We start from the raw sequence: 9,926 nt of genomic DNA on the forward strand, positions 1-9,926 counted from the left end.
GCGGATGTGAAGCACCGTGGAAAAGCAGAGGAGAGAGGTTTGGTTACATATGTGCATCCACCCAGCTGTCGCCCATTAATTTATCCCCAAATGAACTTTGTTCTCGTAATTTCAAAATAGGTGGCTAGTTAGGGTAGAGGGATCGTTTTACTGTGTGACCATGAAGAATCTTAATTTCAAGAAACGTGTTTTACTGTGAATTTATCCTCACACTCAAGATACGAAGTTCTTGACAAGTGGAGACAATCTCACAATGGCAAAGTTCTTCCAAATTAAATTTTTAATTGCTCTAATAACTACAGAAATGTCACGTTGCTCTTACAGGGCAGGAAAATAACAAAGAAAGTCAGGGACAGATGTTCCATCTGCTACTCTAAAACCCCTGATGTTGAATTTTAAAATCCACGGATCAAGGAAAGAGAGTTTATCTTCTTTAATGCTTACAGTTTCATGAGAAAGGCTCTACCAAGAGCAAGCAGGTCACCAGGCTAACCTTTCATCATTTCAGGATGAAAAACCTCTCTGAATGTTCCTGTAGTTTACTAGACCCCTCATCTTTGCCATATGATTTTTATTTATTTATTTATTTATTATCCTGTGAAATCCCGTCTGCATTACGTATTCCTTCTTTATACCTCACCAGGTTATAAGTTGATTAACTCCTTTATGTGTGTGTGTGCGTTGTTCATGAGACACAGCAAGTTAGATTTGGGTCTTGGGATCACAAAACACTGGAGGGCTCAGATGCAGTAAGAAATGGGTTGTCGGTAGGAACTGAGCTTCCTGGTGGCACTACCTTTCTGGAGTTTGGACTACCTTTCTGAAGTCCATAAATGTGTGGGGAATGAGCGTACCTGCTAGGGAGCACAAAGTGGAAATTAGCTGTGTGCACTGACCTTTATTCTAAGGATTGTGAGCAGCTCTTGAGCAGACTTGTTGGTATGGATCAAGCTGAAAGCTGGTTTTGCTTATAATCCCACCTTTGTTATTTTAGTAACTGTTGAGGTTGAGAAAAAGAGCCTTACCATTTTACTCCATGTACAAGACCAAATCTTGAGGAAATGTAGAGTGCTATACTGGCAATCCAGCTTTAAGTTATTTATTTATTTATTTATTTATTTATTTATAATGAATTTTTTAAAATGGAGTTAATATTACAAAAACAGAACAAAACAAAACAAAGCAAAAACAAAAACAAAAACAAAAACAAAAACAAAAACAAAAACACAGCAATTTAATAGCAGTGCTATTATATTTATAAATAAGGGGGAAGTATTCATGAATTGTTTCTCTGAATGAAGCATCAAAACATACCACCACAGTTTGAGTTTGATGTTGTTTTGTTCAGTTTCAATTTAGCAGCAAGAGCTGCTCGAATTTTGTGAATGCCATATGGAGCCTGTTTATAAAACAGTTACCTGCTCTTTCTATACAAATCCTAATGTGCTTTAATTATCTTCATTGGACAGCCTACATTACCTGTAATGGCTAATTATTCTGTCATCTAAAAACCTGTGTGCACTCTTGGAAATTAGTTTATATAAACCTTTGAGCTTCTTTTGTCATGAACAGCTTTAATTCTTAGCATTTTTTTCCTTGCATTTTGAAAAAGTGGGGTCAGCTTTGCTTATTTCTGTGTGAGTGTTTAGTGCAACAGCATCCTGATAAGAACTCCCATGTGGAACAACAATAATAGGCCCTGCCAGCCTCAGCCTCATCCAAAATGGGCCCTGCCAGCCTCAGCCATCCTGTGACTCTGGGCATGCTCTGGCTGCATACTGGTGCTTGGAGAGCCAGGATTTGGGGAGGGCACAGCTCACCCCTGGGCACTGCCTGCACCCATGGGTTTGCCTGGAGTGGCTGCATAAGGCACAAAATATGCTGAGGCTTCCCCAGCTCCTCACTCAGACATCTTCTCCCCAGCTCCTCACTCAGACATCTTCTTCCCGCAAAGAGGGCAGGGCTGGCGTGGGCAGAGAAGTGAAGGGCTGAAGATGGAGTCGTGGCACTCACTCACAAGGTTAATTATTTAGTGAAGCAGACCAGCATTAAGTCTCAGGATGTGTATGCCAGGTTACTACTTATTTTGCATGAGGCAGAAAAAAAGCTCATGACTCCAAAGTTTGCAAAGCAATTCCATGTCACATCAAACAACCTCTTTGTAACAGAAGTTCAGAAAAGTATACTACAGATCCCTAAATACCACGCGTGTTCCAGATGGTTGCAGTAAAGGGAAAACGACTTGAAAATAGGTCTCTCACCTGAGTGTTTTCCAGTGTTGATTAATATTTAAATAGCACTTTTATTTTAAGAACATAAGTGAGTCTCTTGTAGTCTTGACATTCTCCCAAACTAGCAGGAAGAACAGTGGTGCTTTAGCAATCAGCCAGAGATTTGGATGAGCACTAGTGAATTTTCAGCTGATTGTTCCTTTTCAAAATTGTTTCTGAAGACGTGCCTCAGAACTGCTGCTCATTTGTAAGGGATGCCTTTGCAGAGATTACAGGCTGGACAATCATCTTTGTTAAATTCAACATTTTTTCAGCATTCTCATCTGCATCATCCCTGTTTGTCCTTTTGAAGATTTTTGGACAAAGCATGTCCCCTTTGAAAAATCACTCCGTTATTTTTTCAAGTCGAATTAGGGTGAGATTTTTCCAATGCCCTTAGGGATTATTGCTTATTGATTATAATTAATTATTGCTAATAACATTTAATAATATTAATTGCTATTAATATTTGATGCTAAGTGTTAATGCCGTGACGTGAAAATCAGAAGCATCACTTCACCTGCAGCAACTCAGCAGCTCTGCTCATTTAAGAACAAATCATTTATTTCCCTCCAACTGTAGGCTTTGCTTATAAGGACTGCTATTAGTAGCTTTACTTCTACAAAGCATACGTTGTCCACTTCAATAAAAAAATCCATAGTGGTGCCTTCTTCTTCACAGGGATGTCACTACCAAGAGCTCAGTGGGCTGCAGCGTGGATTTGTGCTCAGCAGATCTGTACTCTCTGTGGTGTCTGTCAGCCTGCTGCCACCTGGGAGTGAAATGCCCCTGCTATGGTTTAAAACCAGGTCAAGTACATTTATTTAGTTTAAGGGAACATATTTTTGACAGCAGTGTTTGCGTTTAAGCCTGTGTTAGAGATGAGTGATGCTGACCATGCAGAAAAGCAGCCAGAATGATGTAGTCATTGTAGTTATATGAAGAAGTTGAGTGATCCAGGTAAATTTCCAGTGTAAATCCCTAAATTTGGCTTATTGTCATCTGTGTGAGATCTTACTGACCTTTCTGTAAGCACGCATCATCTGGAGCACATCTGCATTATATTACATCCTAATACATTGATGCAATACTGCTTTTGATTTTTAGAGATTCTTGCTCAAGAAAAATGTATTTTAAAATGATTTTAAATGACAGTTTTCTCTTTATCTTAATGAGTCAGCCATTAAAGTGATCGATTCATTAATTCTAATACTTGGTATTAGACAATTAATCTAATTAGAAATCTAATTTCTCTGCTAAAATATTAAACACACTCATTAATACCTGCCAGCAAAATAATTGTAAGTGAACCCTCTCATTAGTGCTTTCCCGATTCCTGGCCAAAATAACACAACTGTTGTGCAGTTACTTGAAAGCACCATGGCAGAATTTAGTAGCAACACTTCAAATGAAAATCATTGCTGGGGCAGATCTCTGCTTTATCATCTCTGTGAGGTTTCTAAAGAGAAGAACAGATGTGTCTGCTAAAGTATTAACATACTTATAGTTATTTATTAGTCTTCTGATAACCTTATGTTTTGGGGGAAACTAGCCCTTTATATTCAAACATTAATTTCTCCTTTTTCAAGGAGAAGTTTAACAAGGAGAGAGTGATCTGTCAGCTGGTTTCCAAAGCATCTGTTCTGAGGTACTTTCTAAGTACTGGATTTCAGTCTTGAGACTTCTCTGCTCTCATATAATAGCAGGACTGAAATATCTGATTTTACATGGCTGTGATGCAACTCATTCCAGGGAAAATTTCAAAAAAAGGTGACAAACCCACCATAAACTCCCCTGACAAATTGAAATAATAACAATAATAATAACATCAATTAATAATAATAATAGTGGCATAATAATAATAATAATAATAATAGTTTTTTATATAAATTATTCAATATCTTTATAAAAGTCAGACTCAAATGCCCTCTACAGTGCCTCTGGGGTAGTTTCTTAAATGCAGGCAGGCTCATTGAAAACAAATCATGCAGTATGGACATTAACTCCCAGGACTGCCCAGGCAGTCTGGGTTTCCCAGGTCGGTGGAAAGTCCTGCATGGGAGGCTTCCTTCCCCAGCTCGTGCCCTCCAGGTGTTAGAGCTGGTGGCTGCACCTCTGCTCTTAGGTCTAGAGCTGCCTTGTAGTTAAGCTGCTAATTTTCTGAGATGCTTTGCAATACATACGCCTCCACAGACTGTTTTGAGGATCGGTACACTTTTCTGAATGTCTGGAATAGGGACATGTTTGAGATTGCCTGAACCAGAAGTTCATCCCAGAAAGGTGGGATTTACGGTCTCACTTTCCAAAAAGCCTTTGGTCGCCAACATTATGTAGTAATTTTTGAAGATTTTGCATCTCCTTGGGATTTGGGACTGAATTATGGCTTACAGCTGAATGTTAACCTAGGATGGACAGTGCAACACATCATTGTGAAGAGCTTCAGGAGCAGACATTTCCAAAGATAAATTTTAACAGACAGACATATTTTGTTATACATCCGCACTGAATAACTTAATGTGTAGATCGTAGTCAGCATGAGCTGAACTACAGGGGGGCTGCTGTATGGGATCAGAGAAGGAAGATAATGGAACACCATGGCTGGTGGCAGGGAGATTGAGCAGCTTAAGCTAATTATAAATTAACAGCTTTAGTTATTATTTGGCCTATTTTCTATGTGAGTATCACCTTAAAATGTCATTTGGAGCAAAATTTAGTCTTGTTAGTTCCTGCACGGCAGAATTGGAGCTCTGGCACACCCCAGGGAGTTCATACTCAGTCAGGTGCCAGTGTGAAAGTTTGTGTCTCAAGGTACATTGCAGGATCAGCTGCTTAGCTGCTTCCCAGCCATGCTGTGCTGCCAGCTGTTTGAATATTGCTTCCCAAGTCTCAGAAATAAATGCATGTTGTGTTATTGGTAAATTGTGGCTGGTATTTTGTGTTGTCTCTCTAGGAGGTTTGTCGAGATGGAAATCCATGTGCAACCTCTGAATGCTTTGAAAATTTTAATGTCTACATCTGTACGCTGCATAGAGTGGATGACAGAGGTTAGGACTGGGAGTTCTCCCTTAAACCTTCTGCAAAATTGCATTGCTTTGCTCTTCATATTCAAATGTGCCTGCACTTGACAGGTTGCACTGCTGTTGTTAGACTCAGGAAGGACTTAGGAAGCAGCTGACGGTGTCAGTCCTGTCTGAGAAAAATTGGGAGAAGAAATCCCAATGCAGAGCTTCTCCTCCATCTAAAATACACATCTAGAACATTTTCAAAAGGATATAGTTTTACTGAAGAGCTAAGAAGAACAAAAGTTGCTGACCTCATGATATCTTTGTCTTTATAAAGAGTAATTTTTGTAGTCTAGAAAATGATACATAAATATTCTCTGTACCCTGTGGTGCCTCATTCATCTAATTTAAGTTTGTGTTAATGGCTTTTACAGCAATACCATTGTTATTGTTAAGGGAATGCTCTTGTGTCTACTAGGCACTGTAGAGATACAGTATCTGTATAAACCATGCCAGATATTCTGCTGCACATCTAGAGGTTTCTACAGACAGAGGTCAGGGCAGTAAGAATTCTGTCTGGGGTAACAGTCATAGTGGAGGTTATGATGACCTGGCTATTTGTAGACAAGGGATTTCCAGAGGCCAATTTGTAACATATGCATTTTCTTATCTAATATTTGTAATTGGTTGTGCTGTGCTGGGTTTTGCAGAGGGATGAATACACCAAGGTATTGAATGAATACACCATTAGACTATGAAAGTCTAATGATGTGCTGATAAAAATGTATAGAACTCAGTTATTTCTCCCCTTTTTCTTTCAGGAAACAATTAGTCTAGTATGCACCCCTGAATCTCATCATTAAAGTAAAAAATGTTCAAATATGCTTTGATTGACAGTTTCTAAAAGCACTGATGTGGGAAAAGATGTTTTTCTTCAGCCCCACATATAATTATAATTCTCATTGAAATTCTTTCTGTAAATAGGTTGATGCTGGGAATATAGTTTGAGAAGCTCACATGCTTTCCTGAAATTTATGCTTCCCATGATAACAATAAATTACAAAACTCATGTTAAGTGCCTTCTGGTTCTCAGAATACAAATGTAGACTTTTCCTTCAGAGGCTAACTGTCATTTGCATCTGTGAAGTTTGTTACTTCTACACAGGACAGAAAACAAATATAAAACTGCTGCATTTTTGTAATTTTATAGATGTTTTAATTCATCAGTGATCCAGCAATATGTAGATACCATTTATGGTAATATTGCTGATATTTCTAAAGACAGACTAACTTTAGCACAATTCTGTCTAGGAAACTGTAGTTCCAGCTCTTAGGCTACATCAGTCCAAGCACTAGATGTCTACCTCTGTGTCTCACACCACTGATACCACTATCCTGAAGTAACAAAGGATAAAACTTCTACTTTAATTAGTAAATCTCTTGGACTGTGTTCTTCTGTCAAAAAAGTCTTTTATGTGAAAAGCTCTTGATTAATAAAATCCTCGTCAGTTTTCTGTCACTAGAGAAATCCTATGTTTATTACCAACTCAGCAACACCACTTTTGTGGTGTCTTTGTGAAATATCATGAATCTACACCCAAAAGACAGAAAATCATCCACTGTACCTTTGGCAACATAAAGAATTAAACCCCAGTAATGCTATGTTGTTCACATTGCCTTAATACTTAGCATTGGTTCTTTCTGAAAATGCATCACCAATGCACCATTATTATTTAGTTTTGTCATAAACCTTGTTTAGGTCTTAGGAGAGATTGAAGGTGCACCTTTTGCTGCTAGAACACACTTTCTGACAATCACAATTTGATATCAGCATCACTGGAGGACCTTTAAAGTGATCAGAAATGAAATAACACTCCCCATGACACTTGAGGTATTGCACCCTGGTGAAGAGGGAACTTCCCTTCATGCAGAACTGCCGGAGCAACACAAAGATGTCCAGCCCCACAGTCTGAGGTTTTCTCAGGCATGAATGCAGCAAGGAGTGGGAAGCAAATGGAGTAGCAGCAGTCATGCTGCACTCTAGCTGCTGCCTGCTTGCTCCAGCCCTCAATGGGCAGTGAGAAAGAGGGAACATCAGAGCATCTCTGAACCTGATCTCCTCAGTTCTGGAGGTTGCCAGAGAGCTCCAAAATGTGAAGAATAGAGAAGAAGCTTAAGGTTCTCCATAGCTGTGTTCCTGCATGCAGTATGGGTATAAGTGGTGTATTCCCAGCGCTTGGCAGCACTGCAAAACTCAGCACTGCACTGCACGGTGTCACTGCTCTGAGAGGGGGCATCTGAAGAGAGGGAAAATCCCCCACAAGAGTCTTGTTCTTCCCTCTGCATCCTAGTCCCTGAGACTAGATGTTATTATTCAGTATCCTAGTATCACTGTGTTCTCAGTTCTCAGCTTTAATTCTGTGGACAAAGCAGTGTAAAGAGTGTAATAATAGTGACTAAAGGGGGAAAAGAACCGTGAAGATCTTTTAATTCTATAGGTGCTTGATAAAGAATGCTCAGGCTTCTATGAAAAATCTTGCATCCCCATATCAACTTAAAACCATCAGTGATACAGCAGAAAACTTCAGGAAAAACTTTGCAATTGGAGAACTTCTCTGATGTCCACAAAAGAGACACTCAGAATCAAATATATGCTATTATTTTTTTAAAGAATGTATAGGATAAAAATAATGCTGCTGCATGAAAATGAGATAATTGCCACACTAAGGTCTTGCCCGATATTTCTTTATTTTCTCAGTTGAAACAGTCTTAACTTTCTCAGGCAGTGCACGTAGCAGATGGATAAGCCAGGTCTTCCAAAGAATGGTTTCTGACTGAAGATATCGATGAGATATTCTGTTATTACTGGCAGTGGTTTTGTTCTATACTAGCTGTAAGTATGTTACCTTTGCTATTTTCAAAGATTTCACATGGAAATGTTGGACTGGATCTAACACTGCATTATGGTAAAGTAGTCCAAAGTGTGTGAAAACACAAATACATATAGCAGAAATAACTTTAAAATAAGGCTGAAGTTGCTTTTAAAATTGACAGTGCAAGTTTTAATAATAGGTAAATACATATAATTACAGAGTGTTTCTCCTCCTTGATGTCCAAAACACTCATTTTTTGCTAAATTCCACTCAGGAAATATGTATTTCTTCCTCACTTACTTTATTTGCCAGTGCTTAAGATTACAGATGCCTAGAGACTGACCTTGCTTATAATTCAAAGTATGTTAAGGAGCAGCTTGAACATCTTGGAAACAGCGTATGTTTGAGCTATACTGTTTCAAACTTCCTGGTCATGCTGAGGTCTGATTTGAGTATGATTTAAATACTTATAGCTTTCCTGAAGGTCTGGATGAAAAAAGAAACACTGTGTTCACTGCAATATTAAATAATAAAGCTTTTCTGAAGTGTTGGGTGAATATCTTTAGTAATAAATATAAATCAACAAAGGGACTTTGAACCTACGGTGTCCATACTGACTGGGGGCTGAGGTAATTAAGCAGGAATCAGCAGAGATGTGCCTTCATCTCTAATGTGCATTTTTTGGGTGAGGACTGTGGCTATATCTCTTCCAGCTAGCACACGTGGCTAGGCATGTGGTTCTGTATGTAATCCAAGCCTTCCAAGTGTTAATTTTATCTATGTTTATTTTGGTGTGGTTTTTGAAGCCTGCTGTGTGATTTTAATTGGAAGAAAATTTTAACTAAATTACTTGAAATTCCACTCCCTAGGATAAATGTTTAGAACAGAACAAAATAAGAAGGGAAAATTAACTTGCAGTTTGCCGTCAAGGATGTTAAGAATAGCTCATTGGCTAGTGGTATTGAGACATCAGAGATGATGGAAGGTATCTGCACATGGTTTTATTTAATTTATGCACATATGGTAATACTATAATAATTTGCTTGGGTTTTGTTGTGCAATGTTGTCTGTTACAATTTCGTGGTCATGACTAAGAAGCCAAGCTCCCTGCTTTTGAAGCTGACAAGGCGCGGCATTTTGTGTGCTTGTTCTCGGGGGGGACTTGCTGTCAATCTGATTTCTGTTAAAGACTGAGCTCTAATTAAAATGTAACAGTGAAAGAAATGCTACTAATTAACATGTATGTGCTCCCATGATGTATAACTTCTTAGGGCACAGAAAGCTGCAGAACAGCACTCTCCCTTAAATTCCACTTCCCTTCATTACGGACAAGAGCGTGCATTGGATCTCTTACAGCAGTCCTGGAAACACTCCGAATCCAAGAGCACTCCTGGGAACTCATGCCTGTCTCCAGGCGAAGCGAAAGGAAAAGTCTTTGGTATCTTCCATGGCATATGCTTATTTTTACCTTTTATTCTGGCAGACACACCGCTTCTTGCGTATTCCCCTGTGGCCTGGGTATTGGAAGTAAGCGAGGTAAATGACTTTGCATTTTCCCGTTATGACAGAGGAGTTGCATCCCACATTAACAAGTCTTAAGAACATATGTGCACTGTAACTCACATATTGATTATATATGTTTCCTGGCTAATATATAGACAAAACATGTGAAGAAACAGTGGAAACTCTTTCATTCAGAACTTGAAGCTTTGCAGTTGCGAGTTGATTTTATATTTTAGCTTTTCCTTTTCACATTAACTTCTTTGCCAAGCTGCATGTAA

The sequence above is a fragment of the Aythya fuligula genome, chromosome 1, assembly GCF_009819795.1.
Source record: "Aythya fuligula isolate bAytFul2 chromosome 1, bAytFul2.pri, whole genome shotgun sequence".
NCBI lineage: Eukaryota > Metazoa > Chordata > Aves > Anseriformes > Anatidae > Aythya > Aythya fuligula.